We start from the raw sequence: 26,711 nt of genomic DNA, 5'->3' as shown, positions 1-26,711 counted from the left end.
CCCTTTTTTTGCAGTTGCTCCCCATCTATGGAATGCTCTCCCTAGGGAAATTCGCCTGGTGCCTTCATTAAACACTTTTAGGTGCCAGGCAAAAATGTTCCTTTTTAACCAGGCCTTTGGTTGACCTGATTGACATCCTATACTCTTTTTTTTGGGGGGGGGGAATTATTGGGTTATTGTTTTTATTTTGTTTTTATATATTGTGATGTTTTCTGTGAACCGCCCTGAAGTATAGGGCAGCACAGTGGTACCTCGGGTTAAGTACTTAATTCGTTCTGGAGGTCCGTTCTTAACCTGAAACTGTTCTTAACCTGAGGTACCACTTTAGCTAATGGGGCCTCCCGCTGCCGCCACACCGCCGCCGCATGATTTCTGTTCTTATCCTGAAGCAAAGTTCTTAACCTGAGGTACTATTTCTGGGTTAGCGGAGTCTGTAACCTGAAGCGTCTGTAACCTGAAGCATCTGTAACCCGAGTTACAACTGTATATAAATTCAATAAATAATAATAAATAATAATAATGTATGCAGGGCCACAGGTTCCCCACCTCCGATGTGACCCAATATTCTCTACTCTGACTGGCAGAAAGTCACCAAAATCTCAGTGGCGTTTAGAAAACAAGATATATAAAAGCAGAAAATGGATAGGTTGAAATTAGTGAAAATGAAATTGAATGAGGTATAGTAACTAAATGGCATCCAGTGGAACAACATTTTACACGTGACACAGGATGCTTCTGAAAAAATGGCACAAAAACATTTGACTTTGCTTTGTTGAACCTGTAAGAAGTGCAGCAGCAAGAATCACTTAGTTTATAAGGTTCACTTCAATGATCAGTAAGTTAGCTAACCAAGTTGCGGGGGGAGGAGGAGATGTGGCTTAGCAACCAGGCCAATGTTCGTTGATGTAGCATGCATCCTGATTGGCTGTGCAGTTCTGAGGGAGTTATTCTTCTGTATATTTGGTTGACTGTCTCCCTGCTATGTACAAGGCCTGAAGTCAGAAAAACAAACCTTCTCTGTTTCTTTATCCTAAAATCATACCTTATTTATGTTCAGCTTCTTCAGAAGAGTGTTGTCAGGATTTCTTTTATCTCTGGACTCCATCTGCGTTATCTGCCTTCGCTAACACAAGTATTGTCATGCCTCCCTCTTTACCTCAGTAGCACAAACTGACAGTGGGATTAGAGAATGAGCTAGTCATCCTTCCAAATCCTTTGTGAAGCTATTCTCTTCACAGAGGTATTATTAACCTGATGCTTATTTTACCAAATGCTATTATGTAACCTTCTTATTCGGGTTATTAATGATCGTTTCATTTTTATATTGCAATCACTTCCATAGCAACCAATTATACTGCCTCTCATGGGGAGAAGATTATGAACTCCAATGGGAAATAAGCAGGAAGAGCGGTGCTTTTTTAAAAAAAACCCCCAAACAAACAGATCCCATCTTCATTAAAATGACTACAGTAATAAAATAAAAGAGAGAGATGTATGTGTGCAATGAAATAGAGTATTTCCATTGAGACTGTTTCCTACAGATTGCCTTAGAAACAGTAAGATCACATGTTTAACTTAATTGATTGCCCAAACATGATAGGCTCACTGCCTCCTCATAGCTTTGTTTCCACAGTCGCATAATTGCTTGTGATGACAAGTGGCAGTACTCTGTAGTAAGTTTCACACTCTCCTTATCAAGGGATAGTTGCAATCATCATGTGTATAATGTGTAATGCCGTCCATCTGAACTCCCACAAATGTTTCTTTTTAACGCACAGATGCCATCTAATAAACATGACATGCATGTTAGTTTCACAGAGACTTTGTGTATCAGGCCAGTTTGTTCCTGGAAGATGGGCTTTGTATGCAGAAGGTCTCAGATTCAATCCCTGGAATCTCCTTAAAAAGAAAGAAAGATCGATCTCATTTATCAGGACTAGGAAAGACTTTAGCTTGAAAACCTGGAAAACTGCAATCAGTCACTGAGTGCTGACAGCAGTAGAATCAGATGGGCCAAGGACCTGACTGATATTCATTAAGATATTTCACTCTTTCCTCTGTGCCTAGTTCCAAAGGAAATGCAATACTGTACTCATTAAAGATATTGCGTTATCGGTCTGCCCCTGCATTATGAAAACCAGGCCGACATTTTAACACAGCAATCTTACACATATTCTGAGTTCAGATGGGCTTATTCCCAGGTAAGTGAGTTACAGCATTGCAGTTGAAGTCTGCCTGTATCAGGTCAGCGATGCTGCTTTAGATCTACCAGAAGACACTGTGACAGAGGGAAGAACAAAGCACTGAGCCTTCGAAAGTTTGTTATTGTCGCGGCATTTTAGTTTGCCCATATTTTCAAACCTAATGTTTTAGTGGTGAAGGCATGATGAGATGAACTGCGCTCATCTCTCCTAATATTTACTTTTCCTGGTGTTACTTTTTAATAGTCCACCGGAGTCCTTTCAGAAAGGAAAATAATATTAGACTGTTCCTCCAAGGGATCAGGGTCAACTAGAACTTGTCGTCATTTCAGACATGGTGTGTGTGTGTTTTTGTGTGTGTGTTTGTGTGTTGATATTAGGGACAATACCAATGATCCCCAGGCCCAACACACACATTGTCAGCTTGTGCCCAAGGATGAAATGGTAGCAAAAAATGAAAATTCTGGGAGCTTTTCCTTTGAGAGGTTTATTGCTACTAGGCTCTTGCATTTTAGCAGATTTCTTTTGGGTTCTGTGAATGGTATACTTAAGTCTTCCTGACCTCCTAAAACAATTAACTCTCATTTGGGACTTGTCGACTAGCTGCCTATTGGTAAATTGCTCTCTCTCTGACCAAAGGCACCTGGGTGGTGTGTAAGTGTTAAAAGTCAACAGCAAGAGCAACAATAAAATAATATTCACCCACTCATTTTTGCTCATTATGTTTCTAAATTTGACCTTGATCCCAGGGCGGTGAACTGCAAGCAAATAAATGCTGATACGGAAGGGGGGGGGGTATCCCAGACCAATCCTATAATTAAGAAATCAGGACAAATACAAAGAATTCAGCTCACCCAGCCCTCCCCAAATGCCTGACGGAGATACCTTTTCCTGGTGACATCCAACTGCCAACACTTCAATCAAATGTTTACCTGCCACTGGCAGAATGACATCAAGGATGTAGCCAGATGAATCTGCTTTGGGAGGGCATTCCACAGCAGAGTAGCAGCAGTAGGAAAAGCTGTGGTTCTTGTCCCCACTGATCTCATGTTTTTATCCACTGTATAATGTGTGTAACTGTGGGAACTTTAACACAATTTGATATAGTGAGGAACATAGGAAGCTGCCTTGTAGTGAATTACACCATCTGTCCACCTACCTCATTATTTTCTACACCAGTGTTCTTCAATCTGGGGTCCCCAGACATTGTTGGACTAAAACTCCAATCATTACCATTCAGCTTAGGGACATCTGAGGACCCAAGGTTGACGAACCCTGCTATACCCTGACTGGTAGCAGCTCTCCAGGGTTTCAGACAGGTCTTCCAGTCCTATCTGGAGAAGCCAGGAATTGAACCTGGGATCTTTTGCAGATTTCAGAGCTAGTCACAGATCAAGAATAGACAAGGTAATGTAGACTGTGGTCACTTCCAGATTGAGAATTCATTCTGACTTGTTTATTGGGAGGTTAAATGATGCTACAGCAAACAAGTATCATACCACACTTTCCAGTACATTTCCCCATCACATTTCCCTTATCAAAAAGGGCCATTTTGGGGGGCGGGGGCAGAGAGTGGCTTTGTTGCACAACTGCTCCCTATTAACTTCAGTATGTGATTGAATGCCAGCCAAAGATAGCAACAATTTATCGAAGCACTCTGGATCTTTTGTCTTTTAATTACTTTTTTCTTTTTAAGCAGCTGGGTTAGGGGATGGATTAGGACTACAGTGCGGGGAGGAAAGCGAAGAATCCAAACCATGCCATATTCCCAATCTAAAACAACTCCCTCTGGCTATTTGCCCCATTTCAGAGAAAAATACATGTATGGTTGCTTTGTTTCCCTTTTGGGAGAGACTGTTGTTCAAATAATGTTGGGAATTAAATATACCTTTTGTCTTACAGTTGGTATGTCTGCCGTTTTCCCCACAATTCATCCACAGAGTGAACTGGGCAGGCCTCTCAGAGAAATGTAACTTTTCAAGCCAAGACATATTATCTGCAGAGGTCAGCAAGACCCTAGGTGGACATATGACCATCTTCTATCGAGCCATCTCAACACCACATCCATAGGCTGTTCCCATCTACAAAACAATGCCTCTTGTTTTGCTCTCCCCACTCTCCATACCCCTTGCCCGTGATTTATTAGTGTCACAACACGGGTGGCTCTGTGGGTTAAACCACAGAGCCTAGGACTTGCCGATCAGAAGGTCGGTGGTTCGAATCCCTGCGACGGGGTGAGCTCCCGTTGCTCGGTCCCTGCTCCTGCCAACCTAGCAGTTCGAAAGCACCTCAAAGTGCAAGTAGATAAATAGGTACCGCTCCGGTGGGAAGGTAAACGGCGGTTCCATGCGCTGCTCTGGTTCGCCAGAAGCGGCTTAGTCGTACTGGCCACATGACCCGGAAGCTGTATGCCGGCTCCCTCGGCCAACAAAGTGAGATGAGCGCCGCAACCCCAGAGTCGGTCACGACTGGACCTAATGGTCAGAACTTTACCTTTACCTTATCCCATATATTTATAATAATACTAGTGCATTGCTGCAGCTGTACGGCTATTTCACACTAATAGTTGACACCTCACCATCAGAGAAGCCTTCCTTGATGAATACCAACTGCTATGGCCTTTTGCTGCAAAACACATTTCTGCCATTGGGCCGAATTTCCTCTGGGATTCCCTTCCAACTGATCCAGTACTAAATCCTGGTTTAAAATCCTAGGAGTATACCTGTGCATGTTTGGGATCAGTAGTGGCAGGAACTGGAAAGGAAACTGCAACAAATTCTGGACACACATTGCTTTGGGATCATGACGATAATGCCCACCACCTCTGTATAACTGAAAGAAGTGATAAACACTTGTCTGTGTCTGTGTGGGTGAGCTGGAGCCTTTGAGATCAGATAAGTAGCCTGGTGGCTTCATTCCAGCCTGAAAGCTTTCTGTGCTGCAGTTTCAGGTTGATTCTGGAAGCAATTAGAGTTAATCCTATTAGACATGCTACATGGAAGATTTGGGAGTGAACAAGGAGATTGCTTGGTGTTCGCTCTAAATTATCTATTCCCTCTTGCAGCTTAGAATATCACTTATCTGCTTTTAAACCTTAATGACATTTTCACTCGTCTATTGAAGCATTAAAAAAGAGAGAGAGAGAAAGCAATGCACGTTTTATTGACACCAATATCTTCATTTCCCCTTTCCTCAGTATTTCAATATTGCTCAGAAATATTGAAATGAAAACAGCAGTCACATTGCTGAGACCCGGACACAGGATGTGTAGCAAATCTAGCTTCATTTTTTAAAAAAGGCTGTATTTTTAACTCCTGCCTTCCTTTGAGCAATTTCCTCCACTCTTGAATGCATTGATCATAGAGTGACCCAGTGCGATAGAAGGCAGAGCTCCTATTCCTGCAGATTTTCAGCAGGGACTTCCTGCTACCCCCGCAAGCCCACCACAAGACAAATTGCGTGGCTGCACATTCCGTCATTGAAGCTGATCATTATTTCATCGCTGCTAACTATTTGAACTTTAGCACCTCTCTTGCCTTAGTAAAGTTTTAATGTTCAAATGAATAAACACACCAATTTCCTCTTACTGTATTTTCACAGTCAAGGTTAGTTTGGAAAAATTTGGGTGGGGGGAAGGTAGCAGTTGAAAATACTCAGATAAACTACAGTATAGGCATATCTGGATTTATTTGTATTTGTTGTTGTTTAGTCATTTAGTCGTGTCCGACTCTTCATGACCCAATGGACCAGAGCACACCAGACACTCCTGTCTTCCACTGCCTCCCGCAGTTTGGTCAAAGTCATGCTGGTAGCTTCGAGGACACAGTCCAACCATCTTGTCCTCTGTCGTCCCCTTCTCCTTGTGCCCTCCATCTTTCCCAACATCAGGGTCTTTTCCAGGGAGTCTTCTCTTCTCATGAGGTGGCCAAAGTATTGGAGCCTCAGCTTCACGATCTGTCCTTCCAATGAGCACTCAGGGCTGATTTCCTTAAGAATGGATAGGTTTGATCTTCTTGCAGTCGATGGGACTCTCAAGAGTCTCCTCCAGCACCATAATTCAAAAGCATCAATTCTTCAGCGAACAGCCTTCTTTATGGTCCAGCTCTCACTATAGAATATCACAATTCCTTCCTTTTACTGTATTAAACCTGTGCCAATTCATACTTAACAAGAACCAGTGTGGTGCAGTGGTTAGAGTGACGGACTAGGACCTGGGAGACCAGGGTTCAAATCCCCACTTGGCCATGAAACTCATTGGGTGACCTAGGGCCAGTCACTACCTCTCAGTCTAACCTACCTCACAGGGTTGTTGTGGGAAATTGCATGAGCAGGGGGAGAGCCATGTATGCAGCCTTGAACTCCTTGGAGAGCAACGTAGGATATAAATGAAACAAACATCACCGAGATGAGAGCCTCCAGCCCATTACTTCTTTCACAACTCCAATATTGCATCTATGCTGGCAGGGCCAGTGAAAGGCTTCTTTCCCCCATGGACATCCTTCATGCGCATGATACTGGAATGATGGGCAACGAAGCCCCTGAGAAGCAGTTCCAACACCACAGCCAGTAAATGTACCACTTGCTCCCCTATCCTTCTGTTGCTCTGTTGACATTGTACATAATGACGTTGGCTAAAGTGTTTTTAGGTTGGGGCATGACACATGGATTCAAGTAACTGCAGGGTGATGAAGAGAGCTTGCATATTAAGTGGGGAGGACATGGTTTGAACACACACTTGCTGCTTTCTCAAGTGCTTGGTTGTAAGACAGAGAATACAGTGGTACTTGGGTTACTGATGCTTCAGGTTACAGACGCTTCAGGTTACAGACTCCACTAACCAGAAATAGTACCTTGTGTTAAGAACTTTGCTTCAGGATGAGAACAGAAATTGCACGGCAGCAGCGGGAGACCCCATTAGCTAAAGTGGTACCTCAGGTTAGGAACAGTTTCAGGTTAAGAACGGACCTCCAGAACAAATTAAGTTTTTAACCTGAGGTACCACTGTAGTCTGCTTCAAGCAATTCTCCCCACATGCAATTACCCTCACAACTGAAGGGAGAAGAGAGGGAGAACTTCCTGGATCTACCGCCACCATGGCCAATAGAAAATTATTGGGAACAACCGCCCCCTTTTACCATAGTAATATAGGATCCAAAAATGAGATGTAATGTCTAGAGTGAATGGTATCATTTCGGAGCTTTAGATAGATCTCGAAAAATTCTCAAAGCAAATGCGCTCCTTCACGAAACAAATATCAAGGAAATCTGTAGCTTGACAGATCGTTTTGATAGGAAAGCCTCCTGCTTTCAATCACAGCTTCATATATTGTTGCGAGAAGGCTATTGTATGGCTGCAGCATTCAGCAAACAAAGCAACAATCTGTTTCTCCCTTCATCTTTTTGCTGAGTGCTGTGAAAAGAGGCTATTCCTCAACAGAGGTTAGAAAAATGCTGCTGTTTTGAACATGCAGTTCAAACGATGGCTACCTTAGAGATCTTTTCATTTGTACAAGCAGCCAAGGTGCAAAGAAGACTGGAAGTGGTGCACATGAAACAACACTGAGGCAAACAATTAGCTGAAATCTCAGCACCTGTTGTGCTGTCCATTCTTCCTTCATGAAAATATCTTGAAGATAATAATAAATTGTGTCTATAATATGTGACTAATAGTGCACACGTTTTTTTTAAAAAAAATTGTTGCATTTATATCGGACCTTTCCTCCAAGGAGCTCAAATGGGGGTTGGACTAGATGACCCTCAGGGTCCCTTCCAACTCTACAATTCTATGATTCTATGCTTCCTGTGTGCTGCTTGAAATGGACCAGCTTGCTATTGTTTTGGGATAGCTCCATTTGCAGCACACATATCTGCTCACAGGCTTTTCAGGCGTGAACGGGACACATGGAAAAAGTAGGTACAGAATGTTCTAGAAGGAGGAACGGTTCCTCCTGCTGGAAAAGAACTGCCTGGTTTGCAGAAGCATTTTTATTAGAAAGTGTAGGTACCAAGATCCCAAAGGAGCAGAAAAGACTTTTTACGTATGCAACAACAGCTGCACGGATGTTACTAGCCCAGAGATGGAAAGAAGACAAAGTCCCTATCAGAGAACAATGGCAAACTAAGCTGTTGGACTATGCTGAAATGGCAAAACTGACCGGAAAGCTCAGGAACTAAGAAGACCGAAAGTTCAATAAAGGAAGGGGGAAAATTATAATTTACTTGAGAGACCACTGTAAGCAGATGAAAACATTAGCAGGATTACAACAACACTTGTACAGTGGTACCTCGGGTTACATACGCTTCAGGTTACATACGCTTCAGGTTACACACTCCGCTAACCAAGAAATAGTGCTTCAGGTTAATAACGTTGCTTCAGGATAAGAACAGAAATCGGGCTCCAGCGGCGCAGCAGCAGGAGGCCCCATTAGCTAAAGTGGTGCTTCAGGTTAAGAACAGTTTCAGGTTAAGAACAGACCTCCAGAACGAATTAAGTACTTAACCTGAGGTACCACTGTAATGTAGATGATATTATGGACAAAATGGAGAGACGTAAAATTTGGATGATGAAATAATATGCAGTTGAAAAGGATTATAATAGGACCCATGTGGGGGAGGGAGGTGGGAAGTCTAGAGATTCAGAGAAATCTCTAAATATGGATATGCATTTTGTATTGTTGTAACTCTACACTTGTAAAATCAAATTATTATTATTATTATTATTATTATTATTATTATTATTATTAAAAACGGCCAGGTTTAACCTCACTTTTACAGCACAACCCTAGAGGCATGCCTTATTGAATTCAAGGCGACTTACTCTCAGTTATGTGGAGTTAGGAATGCAGCCTCAATGCAGGGCTACACTGGAGTGTTCCCAGATGAGTATGATGTAGCAGCACCCAGTCAGGGGCGTACGAAGGTGGGGGCGGTCCGCCCCGGGTGCCATCTTGAAGGGGGGTGACATCTAGTGCTCCCACCTCCCCGAGACTCAAGTCCCAAGCCTACAGCGAGTGGCAAAGCGGCGGCAAAGCTGCTCGCTGTAGGCTTGGGACTCGAGTTGTGGGCTGAATGTCACCCCCCCTTTAGAATGACACCCGGGGCACATAAAAATGCAACAACGAAATGATTCCGCGCGTCCTGGTGGCAGCAAAGCCTTCGGCTGTCCTGGCACTTGCCCTTCTCAATCATGGCCGCCTGGGAGAGGAAGTGCTGAGAGGCCTGAGAGGCGCGCGGGGGGGGGGGGGGGAAGGGAGTTATGTGACAGGAGACAAAATGGCTGCCTTCCCCAGCTAAAGACGGAGGACAGGTTCCCTGCAAAGGAGCTTCCCACTTTAATTCCCTTTTGTCTTGCAAGGCTTTGATGACATGCTTGGGGTGGGATGGGTTCTTTTTGTGAGGTTTCTGGTATTTATTATTATCTTTAATGGGAGGGCAGGCAGATATGGCACACCAGGCTCTAACAGGCTATGTGATGCTTAGCTGGTTAAGTTTTATCTTTCTATCTTTTTAAGTTATTACTGATGGCACATTTGCAGCTCGCTGCCTTTCAGCAACCGCTTTGCTGTGACCCCTGTGAAGCTCACTGGGTAACCTTAGGCCATTCATTGTCTTTCAGCCTAGCCTACCTCACAGGGTTCTTGTGAAATTAAAACGGGGAGTGAACCCATGCATGCCGCGTTGAGCTCTTTGAAGGAAATGTGAGATGTAAATCTAGTAACAAAATATCAGGTGCCATTCTGGAACTCCTTAGCCATGGTGAGACAGGCAGAAATCCAACGGGTCTGTCTCTTGGGAATTGTAGGTATGACGAGTCATGTGTTTGGTGAAATAAGCAGTGTTTAAAGCACAAAGAGGCTTTAACAACAAAGTGGTTCTTGGTATCGTAAAGCAAATCAACATTTATTGCAGTAGATATTCCCTTGGTCTATAGCCCTCTTCATTGGCTGCATTATGTTAGTCTCATTTGGGATGTGTGCTTATGTGATACATAAAGAGGCAGCCTGTTGCAGTGGTTAGTCAGTGTATTGGACTAAGGCCGAGGAAAACCCAGTTTCAAATCCTCAGTCAGCCTAACCCATTATTTGGGAGGATAAAATGCCCTGATAAAAATGCCATTAAAAACAGAAAATCCAAAATAGGACCCAGTGGTAATGAAATACAAAAACGTACAGTTTTGGCTTCTTCATTCAGTGGTGGGGATTGCATGCTGAAGATCCCAGGTTTGGGCCCTGGTATCTCCAGATTACAAGGATCTGGTGTTAGATGATGGAAAAGATTTCTGCCTGAAATCCAGTCAAAATACTGGACTAGATCAGGGTTGGGGAACCTGTAGCCCCCCAGAAGATGTTCGTGTCCTGTTCCCATCAACTTCAGCCAGCATAGACAGGGAGTGGTCAATTATGATGGGATTTGTAGTTCAATGAAATCTGGTAAGCCACAGGCTCCCCATCCCTGGGTTAGATGGTCAGGTAATCTTATCAAGTACCGGTATACGGCAGCTTCCTATGTTTCTTTGTTTTTGTCTGTACACAGATGCCTCTAATTTTCACTTAACTTTCTTTATTCTGTAACATAGCATGTACTGACTGCCGACAAAAAGAGAAGTGTTTTCTATTGTGACTACAGAAACACTGCAAATTTGAAGCAAGATGTCTTGTGGGTTCTAACTGGAAACAGAGGTTAGCGCAGGCATACTTGCAAAGTATGTCCATGATGCTGAATCATGGACAATTTGCCATACATTCCCTGCACATTGAAATCTAGCATGTCAGAAAGAACGTGCAGGTTGTTGTATAGAGCTGCACCCTCACCACAGTGCCATGAAAGTTTACTTGTCACCGAGGTGGTAAACCTGTGTCTGGACTGTACAGCAGCTAAGTGCTCACTTGGTGGGTCATTCCACGTCATTTCAACGAGGTCATGTCACCCACCATCTCGGATTTTGATGAAACTTGATGTACACCCTTCCTTTATGGTTGAAAGAAACCCCCTTAATTCCCCCCCCATCTCAAACGTTTTTAGTTTTATAGCACTTCAAAGTTTTGTTAAATCTGTGTTGTTTGTTCTTCTTGAGACCCTCGGCATAAGGTGCCCTCATCATTTAATTGAGGTCTGTGTAAAAATTCAAAGAGATCTGATTATTGTTCATGGAGGGGGGCAGGAAATGTACACAAGGGTATCTTATGCCGAGGGTCTCAAGAGGGACAGACAACGCAGATTGAACGAAATTTTGAAGTGCTATAAAATTAAAACCATTTGAGATAGAGTGAAACAAAATTAAAGGGGGTTCTTGCAATCATAAGGGAAGGGTGTACACCAAGTTTCATCAAAATCTGAGACGGTGGGTGACAAAACCCTTTTTTTTTGCATTGATTTGATGTGGAATGAGTGACAAAATTTTTTTTCTGTACTGGGTACCACCTGACCTTGCTATGCCACTGCATTGAGGTGTTCCCAGATGTGTATGATGTAGCAGCACCCAGTCACTGCTGTTCTGCTTCGGGTAGAAGCAGAAAAGCAGCTTTGCTTGCAGGCTTCTAATTATCTAAAGGGCATGTGCATGAGAATTGAGTGTGCTCAGTGGTCACAGAATACTGATGGGCTATTGTGGGGAGAGCATGGTGGGAGCCCTTCATAGTGCAACATATTGTGGCAGTTCCCACTAGTCATATAAGAGTCTTCCCATTCAAAAATGTATTTTTCATGTAGATAGTTTTGAAATAAATAAAATTCTGCTTTCTCTGAATACACAGTCTGTCTTGGTAAAGGAGAAAATGGAGTTCCCTGAAAGTTCCAGTTGCCAGATGTTCCAAACGACCAGTACCCTGGAGTTATGATTTGTCTTGTTCTGAGCGTTCAACGCAAGCTGCATTCTAAATGCCTCAGAACTCCAAGGGGCAGTTGCTTCAGTGACCAGCTCAGACCAGCTTCAGTCTTCTCAGGTCTTCTCTGAGGTCAGACACACATAAGAAGGACCTGGATAAAGTCCTTGCGTACCAGAGAGTGGTTGAAGAACCAATATCATGTAGGTACATATATTCAATGGTCCACCAACATAGCAGTGTTTCATTAGATAAGAACGAGTTGACTTTAATTACCTTTAAATGGAGAGGGAAGGGACAAAGCCCCCCTTATCTGCATGAAGGGGGTCTGTGCAACAAAAGAGGTTGTGAAGTCATGAAGTTTTTTCTGCCTCAGGTGTCTGAGCAAAGTGTCTACATCTGCATAAACCTCTAGGCAGAAAGGGCTTTGGCCCCACATTAGTCCATGTGCATAAGCTTCACTGAAAAACCGAGGAAGTGTGATTCCTGGCACCTGTGATTGCAGATGCAGCAGACTTTCCCATTCCTACGTCTCAAGGTGGGAAATGTAGAATTTTCCCTAGAATCATGGCATTGTTTTGGCTGTGCATCACTACTTGCTCAGACTTTTGGGGATGTCCATAAGATATTGTACCTGAGTAGATCTAACTGTTGCCTTTTGTCTTTGTTTTTTTCCAGCATGCCTTCAGTTGCCCGCCTTGCCTGTACTCAAGCGAAAGCACCGCCCCAGGCAGATTATGGCTCCCTTCTTGTATGGTTGCTGTGCAGGGCGTCTTTGCTTCCAAGTAGGTGCCTTTGTCTTGGCTCTTATTGGCTGCGTTATGTGCATCTGCTCCACAGCAGTGGAGAATGTGGCATGTTGACAACATCATGGGCGGGAGCAGACCTGGCTTTGCAGGAATTGGGCTCTGGGTTGCCTGTTCTGCTCATAGAATTTCTATTAAGAAGATAAATGTTTTGTGCACAGCATTAGCTGATGATGAGTCCCTTCCCTCTGAAATAGTTATTGCTCAGGACTTCATGCCATTAGCCTCCATTGTGAATGCGGTGACCGTGTTTTGTATGGCCTTTCTATTATATAACATTTCCAAGTCTGGAAAACATGGAGATTTTATTTGTTCCTTTTTTCCACAGCAGTCATTCTGGACTTAGCTGCAGGAAAATTTGTGCTCATTTTCGTTTCCTGGAATATGTATTCCATCCTAGCAAAGGAAGGAATGAAGCTCCCTGACGTTTTGGGATTGCCTCTCGTTCCAAAAGAGCAATGTGTTGGAGCTGCTATTTATGTGGGGTTCATTGCTGCAGGTTCACAGCTCTTAAGTGGAATGCTTGTTCTTGGTGAATTTTTTTTCTGGAGATTCAGGGAAAGAGTCATTTCCAAGGAATTTTTTTTTACTGATCCTGAAATTGTGGAAAGCAAGAGCCCAGCTCTGAGGCTAAAGTGTAGAGAGGATGACTCTACTATGAAACGTAAGTGTGAAGATCAACCCACTACTTGGGTGAGATATAGAAGGCATATGAAAATAGAATCTATGCCAGGCTCATCAGGGATGTGGCTAAGGAATGGCTCTAATCCTGGAACTAGGTTTTTTAAAATGTTGGCATGTGGCATTGTATAGATTTATTATCAAATTTGTTGGTTTTATCTGTTCTTGTGTATATTCTGTTTGAGTTTTTGTTTTACACTGAATGTGGTCATATTCCCACCCTGGGATGATTGCAACATAGGATGAACTATAAATAGGGGAAATAAATTAAAAGTACCAAATTGCTGTATCTGGATATTGATTTTCATTCCAAGTTAGATTCTGAGACCCTTCTTCTTCTTTGGCAATCACTTGTAGCTGAGTAAGATTGTCTTCCATGAACACAGTTTTAACAGTGAGTTTGTAAGTGACTGTGGAGGCCAATTCTGGATCCACACATCCTTCCACAGTGGGGACATAGGCGGCAGTTGATCACGGCGAGGGTTTGCCAAGCGTATCTGAGTTCGAGTGTCTTCAAAGCCCATGACACCTTTGGTAAAGGCTATTCTCCTCGCAGGCCTGTGTTTCCCTGTTGTAGGTGTTTATACTACTTTTTTTTACATTTTAACACATCCTTAGCAGTTCATTGTTGCTTCCCAGGACCAAAAACAAGTGTGTGTGTGTGTGTGTGTGTGTGTGTGAGAGAGAGAGAGAGAGAGAGAGAGAGAGAGCGCACACTAAGCCCTAGCTCAGAATAGGATTGCCACAAAATGAACTCTCAAGCTTCATTCCCAATGCCGCTGCCTCGGCCCCTATCTGCTGGCCAGGGAAAATCAGGGCACCCCAGGATCAAGAAGAACCCAGGGTGCCTTTATGGAAATCATGGCTGCCCCAGACAAAACAGGCTGTTGCAGGTTATGAGTTTGGGGTGGGGGGAATGGCTTGACTGTCTCACTTCAATGTCAGCTGGATGGAATGTTTTTGTTGTTATAAATACACCTATCAGATTGTGGGAGTCAGTTTGGCATTTTCCTTTTAAATCATGTTTGAGAAAGAATAGTAACTTTTCTTCATTTTGCTTCTCTCCTGCCATGCCCTATCATGTAACCTATCTGGAATCTAAGCCTTGTTGGAGCTGCACAGCTTTGATAAATTTCCCCCCATCTTCTCTACCGAGTCTCATAAGTCTCTTTGGACTGATGTCAGTCTTATCCCACATCAAGAAAAAGAAGCTGTTGTTGTTCCTAACCAAAAGTGTGATCAGCTACTGCAGAGTCCTCAAAATGAGAGAGGAACTGCCAACCACACCCGGCATTGTAGTTATGCACTGACATGATGGCTTGTAGAAACTTCCACCTTGCTTTCTGCTGTGTTTAGGTGTTGCCTTCCTGGGCGAGAGTCATGAACTGCATCTCACAGGACTTCTAAATCAGCCCTTCCAAGTGTCCTTATTTTTCCCAGATTTACAGAAACCATCCTGGTATCTGACTTGATCCCAGAATGTCCTGCTTTTCCTTAGGATGTCCTATTTTTTATCAGAGAAATGTTGGAAGGCATGGAATAGGATGTTCATATTTGCATCAGAGAAACGATGGAGGGTATGAAATAGGACAGATTGTGAAGCTGAGGGTCCAATACTTTGGCCACCTCATGAGAAGAGAAGACTCCCTGGAAAAGACCCTGATGTTGGGAAAGATTGAGGGCACAAGGAGAAAGGGACGGCAGAGGATGAGATGGCTGGACAGTGTTCTCGAAGCTACCAGCATGAGTTTGACCAAACTGCGAGAGGCAGTGGAAGACAGGAGTGCCTGGCGTGCTCTGGTTCATGGGGTCACGAAGAGTCGGACACGACTAAATGTCTAAACAACAACAACAATGAAATAGATAGCCCCGTTTGGCCTGCACTCTGAATTCTGCATATGAAGATGGGTTGAAGAGACTTGTGTAACCCTTTGCTTGGCCGCACCCTTGTCTGAAAGTCATCTCTCTCACAACAAAAGAGAAGCCCTGCACTGTGGCCACAGCATCACATCTAGGAAATAAAACTAAAACAATTGCCAGGCTTGGCCATAATTTCACACATAGGGAACTTGATGCCACCACAGTGAGAGATATAGATCTGGCGAACATTGGACTAAACAAATGTACAGTGGTGCCTCGCAAGACGAAATTAATTCGTTCCGCAAGTTTTTTCGTCTTGCGAGTTTTTCGTCTTGCGAAGCACGGTTTCCCATAGGAATGCATTGAAAATCAATTAATGCGTTCCTATGGAAACCGCTTGTCAGGCTGGCGGTGCAGAGAAGGGCTTTTCTCCCCACCGCAAGCCTTCAGGACAGGTACAGGAACAGAGGGGAAGGCGCGCAGCGCTTCTGTTCTGTTCCCGGGGCTTGCGGTGGGAGGAGGGTTTTTCCTCCCCACCGCCAACATTCAGAACAGCCTTCCGAATGTTGGCGGTGGGAAGGAAAACCCTCCTCCCACCGCAAGTCTTCAGGACAGCCTTCCAAAGGCTGGCGGTGGGGCAGAGAGACCTCCTCCCGCCGCCAGCCTTCGGAGCAGCCTTCCGAAGGCTGGTGGTGGGGCAGAGAGACCTCCTCCCGCCGCCAGCCTTCGGAGCAGCCTTCCGAAGGCTGGCGGTGGGGCAGAGAGACCTCCTCCCGCCGCCAGCCTTCGGAAGGCTGCTCCGAAGGCTGGCGGCGGGAGGAGGTCTCTCTGCCCCACCGCCAGCCTTCCGACAGGTACGGGAACAGAGGGGAAGGCGCGCAGCGCTTCTCTTCTGTTCCCGGGGCTTGCGGTGGGAGGAGGGTTTTTCCTCCCCACCGCCAACATTCAGAACAGCATTCTGAATGTTGGCGGTGGGAAGGAAAACCCTCCTCCCACTGCAAGTCTTCAGGACAGCCATCCGAAGGCTGGCGCAGGGAGAAGGTCTCTCTGCCCCACCGCCAGCCTTCGGAGGAGGTCCGAGGACAGTGGGGAAGACGCGCTGCACTTCCCCGCTGTCCCGGAGATTTCCCTATGGGTTTTCGTCTTGCGAAGGAAGCCCATAGGGAAATTCGTTTTGCGAAGCGCCTTGAAAAACGGAAAACCCTTTCATCTAGCGGGTTTTTCGTCTTGCGAGGCGTTCGTCTTGCGGGGCACCACTGTATAAGCAAACACACTGTTATGTATCCTCCAACATTTCTCTGATGAAAACAGGGATGTTCTATTCCATCATCATCATCATCATCATCATCATCATCATCATCATATCTCACTCATCTGACTGGGTTGCCCCAGCCACTCTGGGCAGCTTCCAACATATATAAAAACATAATAAACTTTAAAAAAAAACCTTCCCTATACAGGGCTGCCTTCAGATGTCCTCTAAAGGCTGTATAGTTATCTCTTTGGCTGGCCGGGGGCGGGTGTCACATAACTTCGTAACTTCAGACCCTCCAACATTTCTCTGATGAAAACAGGAGCATCCTAAGGAAAAGTGGGACATTCCAGGATCAAATAAAAAACCAAGATGGCTTCTGGTAAATCCAGGACCATCCCTGGAAATTAGGGACACTCGGAGGGTCTCCCATGATGCATCTTTACCCTCCTTTGGGGCAAGGTGGTATAATTTAGGCAAATGTCAATGAGACATAAACGTTCAGGCCTTTTGGTCTTTCTGTTCACCACCAGATGGCAGAAACTTCCTCTAGTTTAGCTAGATCTCACACCACATTTCATTATCATTAAAGCAACAGCCAAGCATTTTTCACAGTTGTCACTCTGATATGATCTGTGCATGATAGAAGTGGCAGGATCTAACAGAACGTTCAGATGAACCAGAGCAGGAGATATTGATTGAAACCAAGCCTGTTAGCCTGATGGGGAAGACTGCTGCATCAGCACATACAGACCTGGAGTGGGTTGGATTGGCAAGCGCGCTAGTTTGATATCATGAAAGAAGGATGGATGATTTGTGACCTTCTGCCAGACCTGACTCACAAAGCAACTTTAGCCATCTCTCCCTGCGCCCTCCCCCGCCCCCAGCAGCCCTGCCAGATCAACAGTGCTGTCCACTTGAAAGGAAGGGGAAATTCTTTTCAAATTATTATCCACAATACAGCACAATCACCTTATTTAGAGCTTCCTTGTTTATGGCAAAATATTTACTTCTGGCTCTCGGAACACAGATTGTGTTCACACCATGCATTTAAAGCATATTTCAGGTTGAATATTTCTTCTTGGCTATCTAAAAGATGCTATTCTTGATAGGTAAAGGTAAAGGGACCCCTGACCATTAGGTCCAGTCGTGGCCGACTCTGGGGTTGCGGCGCTCATCTCGCTTTATTGGCCGAGGGAGCCGGCGTACAGCTTCCAGTTCATGCGGCCAGCATGACTAAGCCGCTTCTGGCAAACCAGAGCAGCGCATGGAAACGCCATTTACCTTCCTGCTGGATCTGTACCTATTTATCTACTTGCACTTTGACGTGCTTTTGAACTGCTAGGTTGGCAGGAGCAGGGACCAAACAACGGGAGCTCACCCCGTTGTGGGGATTTGAACCGCCAACCTTCTGATCAGCAAGTCCTAGGTGTTCAGCCTTATAGCTGCTGCTGTTATAATAGCTAAAAAGGATTGGGGGTGGGGAAGCATCTCTCCTTCTATAGCGGAATGGATCAAGAAAATTTGGTCCATAGTAATTATGATCAATCTAACATTTAAACCAGCCTAACAGGTTTATGGGGGGAAGTGGGTATTTTTTGTAATGTTTTTGGAAAAGGTTCAGTGACAACATCTGTCCTTATGCTTCTTTCAGCCTCCTGCAACAGTATTTCTTTATGCTCTTTATCTTCGGTTTACTTTAGTAATAAAATAAAATTTATTTCAAAATGGGAAGGGGAGCCTGCTCACACACAGAACGGGAGAAGCTTGTTAGCTACACAGGCCAGATTTTTATCAGGATCTGCCTTGACAGACCTGGCAATCGCTGGACAGCTGCTGAAAGAAAGGGCGGGGAAAATATCTGGACCAAAAAAATGAGGGAGAGCAAAGAATTCTGGGAACTGTGGTTTGTTTCTCACAAAGGTACTGTTTAAAGCACTCTTGACAAGGTATAGTTCCTGGGATTTTTTGGGGGAAGTTATATGCTTTCAATTTGCCTTAACTGTATGGTACATAGTATGGACCCTGCCTCAAAGCAAAACAGTATTTGGACTAAATGTCCCTTTGGTCCTTTCCAACACTATGACTGTTATGTACTGAAGTTCTCACCCTGGGCCAGCAGGGGGATACTGTAGATAGTTATGCAAATAAGGGATCAAAAGTGATGTTCAGTGATTGGATAGTTTTAGAAAATTGTTACAGTTACATTGTACTGGAGCTCTATATAAGCAGGCTGACTGAACCCTTCAGTTCAGTTCTGTCCTGGCCTGTGAATAAACAAGAGCTGTTTGAAGAATCGCTGTGTCGTCTGATATGTTCACCCACAACTTAACAATGACTCACCATGAATGCCTCCCTTGTTCTCTTAGAATGGCAATGGTGCTCACCCAAAGGTGCTGGAACCCTCCTGAGAGGTGCTGGAACTGAGTTCTGGTGAGTTCTGCCCCCCCCCCGATGGCACTCCTGCCTTTGGGACTGAGACACATTCCTTAAATGGGATGAACTTGATCTTGTCCAAGTCTGGATAATGCTACCCAAGGGTCGGTATCTGTGCAAATACAGATATCTGACCAAGATAGATATCTCTATGTCCATGATAGCATGTCCCTGGAGACAAGTTTCATGGTGGGATTCAGCCACAGTCCGAGAACTGTACCAAATTGTACCACGACCCTAAGTTCTTCAATATTCTTGAGGTCATAGTTGAAAACTGCACCACTCAGCTATCGTTTATTTTTTGCTGTTATCAGCTGCATGAATATGTTTGGAAGACAAACTTTCCCCTCCTCACCATTGTTATTCTGCTTACTCAGACAGTTTTGCGGAGACACTTACGAAATTGTCCCAGAAAAATTCCAGTAACCTTGCTTTTTTAATGCAGTTAAAGGATTACAAATATGCACTGATACGAACAAGCTGCAGAATTCATTTTTCAAGATGAACCCGTCAGAGTGTGCAGTTCACCGCTTTTAGCTTGAGCTCATCCCTACTTTTCAACAAATAGAGCTGGCTCAAAACATTGCAGCGATCTGGGCAGAAGCTTCGTTCCTCAATCTTCTGCTCCCTTCTGAGTCCTCGACTCAGATCCACCCAGACTCAAACCTACCATCTCCATTTATACCACTTGACATTGACCTTCAGACAATTGAGGAGAGCATCTTGCAGTTCTAGGCTAGGGAAATTGCTAAGTGGCTGATATAAGGGTTAAACCTAAGTTTGATTTGAAGCACCTGGTGGCTGTTTCTTCAGAACCTTCTGCAGAGTCACTGCTAGGGATAAATGTCCAATTAGAACAATGAAAGGACAGGATCTGTAAAATTTATACCTATTTGGTGAGTTTTTTGAGGTCATGAGCCCAACAGTTCCTACAGTGGGGTAGCCCCACACACATAAGAATATTAGGTGTTTTTATATGGAGTTAGACCATTGATCTGATTGATCCACTGGCTATGCTCAGTTCTGATATGAGATTCTTTAGCAGAAGATGCCACATACCACATGCCAACTTGAATAAAATATTTGGGGAGGGGGGCAGATAAGCCCTGCCCCACGTAATCAATCACATGACATGGTGCATGCACACCACTTGAATGGCAATGTCCATCAACTTGGGGGCCCTGGCCCCCTCAAATATTTTATTGGGTGGCCAAAGACCCCTCAGCCCCCATGAATTGGCTTCTATGCCACATCCTGAACATCAGACCCATACCCTCCGACATTTCTCCAATGAAAATAGGCTTGTCCTATTTAATCATCATCATCATCATCATCATCATTCTGGGCAGCTTCCAACACACATAAAAACATTTAACATTAAAAAAACTTCCCTATACAGGACTGCCTTCAGATGGCTAGGGGGTGGGATAACTCCATACCCTCCAGCATTTCTCCGATGAAAATAGGGATGTCCTACAGAAAAGGGGGACATTCTAGCATCAAATCAAAGACCAGGATGGCTTCTGTAAATTGGGGACTGTCCCTGGAAAATAGGGGCACTTGGAGGGTCTGCAGAACTTTTTTTGTGCAAAACATGTCTTCTGCTACCACACGATTGCCTTTGATTTTATGTTGTCCAGTGGGGGCAACCTGAATAGGTGCTCAGAGGTTTGCACACACTAAATATGGGTTATTGTAATCCACAGATACATCTGAGCCCACTAAGCAACTTTCAAAAGTCTTGGTTGAAACACTGAAAAGCGAAGTCCATGCAATTAGTAGCATCCTCAGAGAGGGTGTTCTAGTCACACATCCCAGCTAGCTTTGGAGTGCCTTCTTGAATATCTGGTGGGGTAAAGAGCAGCTGCTGATCTCCAGCAAACATCAGACAGCCCTGGATTAAAATGACTGGTGAGAAAGTCAATTACCAATTAGAAGATGAGATGATTGCGATAGCAGGAGTGAGTTTTCCCCTGGGCAATTTACAGTTGCTGAAGAGGCCTTTACTTGGTGTGAATAACATTCCTTGAGGGATTTGTATTGTATTTGCGGAAGAGCAATTGAAAATGGTTCTTTAGAAGCGTTCCTGGGGAGGTGGGGGGCAGCATTTCGATAAAATGGGATACGCAGCAGCTTCTTTGTCACAGCAACATGGAGCCTCAGGCGACTCTCTGGTTACAAGTTAACCATTAGCTCTGTCTCTGCTAAACAGTCTGCCTGCTGTCGTCTTCTGCAACTGCAGTGGACACCAGCCATCACTGCCAAGAACTTGTGCCCACCCTGCAGGAGGGACGGGAAAGTGAAAACGCTGGACAGTCTGAGGACAAGGACCCACTCTACCTTTAAATCACATCCAAAGCACATTCTTTCCCCTCAGAGAATTCTGGGCACTGTAGTTTGTTAAGGGTTTCTGGGAACTGGAGCTCTGTGAGGCGTAAACCACGGTGGCCAGAACTCTTGGGGTGTGTGTGTGTGTGGAATGTGCTTTGGAAGCGCTTTAAATGTAGAGTATGTATACAGCCTGAATCTAAAGTCTCCTGAGACTTTTTATCATGTGAATGTGTGGGTGATATGACTTGTCCTCTCTCCTCCTCCCCTTTGAAGCAATGTCCTGGCTTTCTTTGGGGGAGCTGCTAAGACAGTGTGTGGCTTCATATCTTCACAAAACAGAAATTGAAAGTTTGGGGAAGGGCCATAGCTCAGTGGCAAAGCATCAGTGTTGCATGTAAGAAGCTCCTGGTTCAATCCCCAGCATCTCCTGGTAGGACTGGAGAGAACCTCACCTCTCTAAACCCTGAGAACCAGTGTGGTGTAGCAGTTAGAGTGATGGACTAGGACCTGGGAGACCAGGGTTCAAATCCCCATTCAGCTATGAAGCTCACTGGGTGATCTTGGGGCCAGCCACTGCCTCTCAGCCCATCTTACCTCGTAGGGTTGTTGTGGGAATTAAATGAGGAAGGGGCGAACCATGTAGGCCACTTTGAGCGCCGTATAAAAAACAAGTGCAATAGAAATACAATCAGTCCTTTTTAAACAGGCCTTTGGTTGATCTGATTGACATCCTATGCCCTTTTAACATGTTTCTTGGGGGGGGTGTTATTGGGTTGTTGTTTTTATTTTGATTACAGTGGCACCTTGGTTCTCAAACTTAATCCTTTCTGGGAGTCCATTCGACTCCCGAAACCATTTGAAAACCAAGGCACGGCTGATGATTGGCTGCAGGAGCTTCCTGCACTCAGTCCAAAGCTGCGTCAGACATCCAGCTTCCGAAAAACGTTCACAAACCGGAACACTCACTTCTGGGTTTGCGGCGTTTGGGAGCCTATTTATTTGACAGCTAAGCCGTTCGGGAACCAAGGTATCACTGTATATATTGTGGTTTTTATGTTGATCTTTTCTGTAATTCGCCCTGAGACCTCCGGGTATAGGGTGGTATATAAATTCAATAAATAAATAATAAAATGAATAATAAACAGTCAGTCAATCCTGGAGAGCCACTGCCAGTTCATGTAAACACTACTGAGTTAGATGGACCAATGGTCTAACTCTGTACAAGGCAGCCTCCTATGTCGCTTTGTCTTGTTTTTTTTAAATGAGATGATGTTCTCCAGCCTACTTTCCTCTTGCTTCTCTTAGCCACCCCCTCCAGCCTTCACTGCAAAAACCTTCCATTCCCCACCCTTCTCACTGCAACATTAAACAGGGTAAGGCATTCATCTGCCCTGGGCCCTGGCCAAGAAAATCCGTGACGACAGACAGAACCGCCAGCCTCTTGAGGATGCAATGAATTCTGGAGGCCGCTTGCCTGCCTGCCAACCACATCAAGAGCTGCCACCGAGATCACATTCCCTCTTTAATTATGAGCAGCCGTGTGAAAACTCTTTGGGGACTTCTTCCAAATCTGATTACATCTTGAAATGAACCTGGCATCGCGGGGATGTTGGGGGGTGGGGGATATCTCAGCCACTGGCTTCTTCTCAGCTCCCTCCGTTTCATCCTAGATAGCCATTTTATTGGGGGAAAATGATAAACTAATATTGGGTAAAATAATTTCCCCAAAGTTGAAGTGGGTAGCTAAATGCCCCCCAGGCTGCGGCAGAGTTAGATAACAGTAATAGAGCCAGCAGTCAAGAAATCTCAGAGAGTATAGCAAAGTGATCCTTATTTTAAAAATCCCAGCAGTGAACTAAGCAAATATCTCAAGGTGGGGAGGCCTTCTGTTGCTGTGATAATACTAGAGGATTCTGCAAAGTAGATTGTTTGTCCTGAAGTATGTATTCCTGTGCTGGTTTTCTTTTTTCTTTTCTTTTCTAGTCAATAAATTCAGTGCCCAAGAGGGTAAATGATGACGTCAAAAATTACATGTTCTGCTTTTCCATTGCAGCTGGACTGAATTATGTGCTGAATTATAATAAACACTGCCATGATGAACTTTAAATATTAGGAATGCTTGCCACTGAATCTAGCTGAGAGGCTAATACTCCTTTACTAATTGGCAAGTTCTTAGAAAAGTCTGCACAGGGGACATGAGAAACTTCTGGCTCACTCTGAAGACTTGGTGTGGCAGGGTCCAAGGATGTTATCATGTGAAACCAGTCCTCCACAGACATTGCCGTGGTGTCACGGGAGGGAAATGTGACCACCAATGTACAAAAGAATCTACAGGAAGTTTGAGGGGGAAAATAGACTCAAGCTAACTGACCTAATTTTTATTTATTTTTTGTTTACTATGGTACTGAGTACTAGAAATTGTTCTTTGGAACTTAAGGTAAATTCCAACCTCTGATTTGGAAAGTCAGTCAGCAGGAGCCTAACCCTGGGAAAACAGGTCATCCATTTTACAGAAAGAAAACTGGGACTCACAAAAAATTGGGTTCCTTTTATGTCATAACTCCTCAGGTCACTAACAAGTAATTTGATTGTATAGCACCTTTTAGATACAGATTTCCTTGTGTTTTCAGTACGAAAACACATACTCTGTTTTTTCAGATTTGGTTTTAAAATATTTAATGCCATAATTCAGCGCATAATTATTACGAGTATTATTACTGAGTCAGAATTATTACCTAATGGTCCTTGCTATTTCCTTTTTAAAAATCAGGGTGCCCCAATCCCAGAGGCATTGGAATATGCACATTCCTTATTGTCAGATACATTGTTCAGGTGCTATGAAGAAACTGGAGTGATTCTAACTGCTGGAGCAACTGAAAGTATTTTCAGAGTCATCTCTGAAACTCTCCTGCTTACTTGCATAGGAATATTCTTGGCCATAGCTGAGCATTTGCCTTCATGATCCAAAAGAAGTGTTTCCAAAAAGTTTACAAAGATGAATGATGATAAGAATCCTGTGCTTGGAAATAGACTCCTGAGGCTAAGGATGCCAGATGTTCACATTTTAAAAATATTGTTCCTGGCTTTAAAGGATCATCTTGTATTTGCAAAACTCCGGTGGCTATGTTTTTGCAAAGCCCACCATCCCTCCTCCTTTCCTCCTTTGGAGAGATTTTGATATGGCAGCCATAAATAGGAATAGGCATAAATAAATAGGAAACCCTCTGTGTTTTGCTGCAGAGATGTGCGAGCTGCACTCCCCTTTGTCTTCTCACCTTGCTGCAGTGATGTTTAGTCCAATTTAAGGGGCTGGCCCAAAACATTTCTCTGCCTAAGATAGTGCTCTCCTGCCCACTCCATGTACAGGAGCCAACCAGATGGACAACTGAATCTTCAGGCTGGTGATTAGACAACCCCTACCACCACACCTGAGGGCAGCAGGTGAGCTTAGGAAGTGTACGGCAGGCACACACCGCTCTGCCCTCCAACACCTCGGTGCAACTTGCTCCCTGCTGCAGCTGGTGCCTGCTCGCTTCCCACTTACACAAATGCTGCAGGGTCAATGCGTGGCACATGAGCAGAGGAATGCATGTGCATGTGCGGGGCCTTCTGGAGTGCTGTCTTTTGCCCAGTTGCTTGGTGAAAGGGCCTTTACTACTGCAACTGCTTGCAATGCATTGGGTCAAGGCAGCTAACCAACCAGCCAAGATCAGCATCACTGTGGCTGGGACATCTCTGAGTCTCCTCTGTGGCTGCAATAGGTGTGTGAACACTGAAGCAAGCAAAACGAACTGCTTCCTCATCCTGTGACGAACTGTATATTAAGGGAGACAAATTGAGTGTCAAGGACAGTTCCAACAAATGGGAGAGTTCTTTTCTTTGGTGTGTATTGAGGCAACGCACTTCGGGTTCAGCAGAGGCGTCACGGCTCTTATGGTCAGGGCCGGTCCTACCATGAGGCAAAGTGAGGCAGCTGCATCAGGCATCAGATGATGGGCACTGGGGAGCTGCCACAAGGTGTTGGAAGACAGAGCTGCATCCCCTAAGCTAGCCTCGCCCTCAGGTATGGTGGAACGCAAGATCAAAGTAAGATTTAGCTGTCAGCGCCATTGCTTCTGTATGTGGAACTGGGACGCCATCTTGTTCTTTGCTTCAGGCATCACAGTGGGGTCCTAGGTGGTTAAAACTACACTCCATTCATGTGGGAAACAATGCAACAGGGTTTGTGCTTGAGATACTTGTGTGCAGCACAACCAGCAACAAAATCCACTCACTAGGATTGAAAGAGGCCAAGCAAAAAATATTTCCCGGGCTATTTTCACTCCCGCCCTTTCTTTTACGAGTCTAATACTAAAACTGAAGAGACATTGTGAGGGCGTCCTCTGCTTGGCCCAAACCCTGCCTTTCTGCTCTATTTTTGGGTCCAGCTTTAATTATTTTCACTCAGCAAGAGAACATGTTTAACTGTGTGGCGGTTTCTTTTTATTTTGATAAAAGCTCCCGAATTATTCTTACAAACCGAACAAGTCACAAAAGACACTCCTGCTGGGGTTTTAAATGAAAGCTTTCTTCTCGTTGCTGGAGGCAGCCATCTCTCTCTCTCCCCCCCCCCCACTTTGTGAGGCTTGTGTAACCTCAGAGCTCTGACTCATTCGTCGCTTGTCCTCAAAGGAGTTGATTACGAAGCGCCGCTTGTTACAGCTCGCCAAGGAAGAAGTCTCAATCTCCTGAAGAAAGTTCAGGCCACAGCTGGTGGGCCTGATGCCTTTTCTATCTGCATTCATCCTCCTCCCGTCTCTTTGCTGACATATGTATGCCTTGTACTCAGGCCACTAAATGAGCACATGTTCATTGCACCGCATGTCAAATCGAGTGTCTTCCCAGCAATGTTAAAAGGTAGGCATGACACCAATGCCCCTTCTATCAGGGAGGAAAAGAGAGAAGTTTCGCCCTTCAAACAGTAGTGTTTTATCTCTTTCCTACTTCCCTGGCTAGTGAGATGTGAGAGTGGCAATCCTACCAGCTTCAGATCCCTTGGAATGAGTGGCAACCGCAATCGCTTTCTGGCATTGGGTTTTGTTGACAAATATATAAGCGTGGGTGGCGCTGTGGGTTAAACCACAGAGCCTAGGACTTGCTGATCAGAAGGTTGACGGTTCGAATCCCTGCGACAGGGTGAGCTCCCGTTGCTCTGTCCCTGCTCCTGCCAACCTAGCAGTTTGAAAGCACGTCAAAGTGCAAGTAGATTAATAGGTACCGCTCTGGCAGGAAGGTAAACAGTGTTTCTGTGCGCTGCTCTGGTTCGCCAGAAGCAGCTTAGTCAT

General features: G+C 44.7%; 1 long non-coding RNA gene across 1 annotated transcript; it reads left to right on the top strand.

Moving 5' to 3' along the window:
- The first annotated feature begins 9,521 nt into the window (after positions 1–9,521).
- LOC309340318 lies at positions 9,522–12,797 on the top strand. Its single transcript, XR_014155927.1, has 3 exons — positions 9,522–10,668; positions 11,856–12,224; positions 12,700–12,797. It is a non-coding gene; the product is annotated as an uncharacterized lncRNA (long non-coding RNA).
- Positions 12,798–26,711: the final 13,914 nt, after the last annotated feature.

Source organism: Podarcis erhardii (assembly GCF_964252035.2).
Source record: "Podarcis erhardii genome assembly, chromosome: 4".
NCBI classification, from domain to species: Eukaryota; Metazoa; Chordata; class Lepidosauria; order Squamata; family Lacertidae; genus Podarcis; species Podarcis erhardii.
This window is presented reverse-complemented; position numbering and strand designations above follow the sequence as displayed.